The 819-nt window shown below is 39.8% G+C and overlaps 1 protein-coding gene across 2 annotated transcripts in view; it reads right to left on the bottom strand.

Moving 5' to 3' along the window:
• Window positions 1-819, bottom strand: part of ywhae1 (tyrosine 3-monooxygenase/tryptophan 5-monooxygenase activation protein, epsilon polypeptide 1) — an 11,118-nt gene that overhangs the window by 9,059 nt on the left and 1,240 nt on the right. The gene's annotated exons all lie outside the window — the stretch shown is intronic.

The raw sequence follows: 819 nt of genomic DNA, 5'->3' as shown, positions 1-819 counted from the left end.
ACACACACACACACACACACACACATATATATATATATATGACAACATTGCCATTATACCCCATTACCGGTTTTAATGATTAAGAAAGACATAAAAAAGAGGGGGTCAGATTCCATTCCAGTAAGCCAGTCTTCTGGCCAAGGGACTGCACACACATAAAACAATTTCTCATTTCATTGATATGTAGCTAATAAACTTCTCAGGTTAAAAGTATGGTTGAATTGTATGGCATCATTGGCGGCTTGCAGGGTATTGACTTTTTAAAATAACTAACTTTGTAGGTTGAATGGTTCAAACGTGCAAGCTAGATTCTCTCTGAATCTGCGAGTGGATGGCTTATAATAACTAGTACCAATCTATGAAGCTCTTTATAAATGCCTATTTTCACGGCATGTTAAACATCAGATAACCCACTGGAGAATAACAATATGACTCGACTACATTCCAGCAAGGTTACCATTCAGCCAGTATACCATACATCACTCTGTAAATACACTCTGTCCAAATCCCGTGAATGAGTCATGGCACATTCACTTAACGTTACTGGGCAACGTATGACCAGTGGCAAAGGCTCCGTCTAAAAACAGCCTCAACAAGGCCTGTAATGGTATGACAATCTGACAGAGTGTACCAGAGAGAGGAAGAGGGAGTCATTTTCGCCAATTGATCCGTACAGCCTGCTTGCAGGGGAACACCCCACCAAGTGAACAGCTGCCCTCCCACTCACTGCTAACACACAGCAAGCTTTAAGTAGCTAGCTAACCTTTATCTATACATATTTACGTACCGTGAGATATATATATATATATATATATATAT

This window comes from Etheostoma spectabile, chromosome 3 (assembly GCF_008692095.1).
Source record: "Etheostoma spectabile isolate EspeVRDwgs_2016 chromosome 3, UIUC_Espe_1.0, whole genome shotgun sequence".
NCBI classification, from domain to species: Eukaryota; Metazoa; Chordata; class Actinopteri; order Perciformes; family Percidae; genus Etheostoma; species Etheostoma spectabile.
The sequence above is the reverse complement of the archived record's forward strand: the minus strand, read 5'-3'. Positions and strand labels throughout refer to the sequence as shown.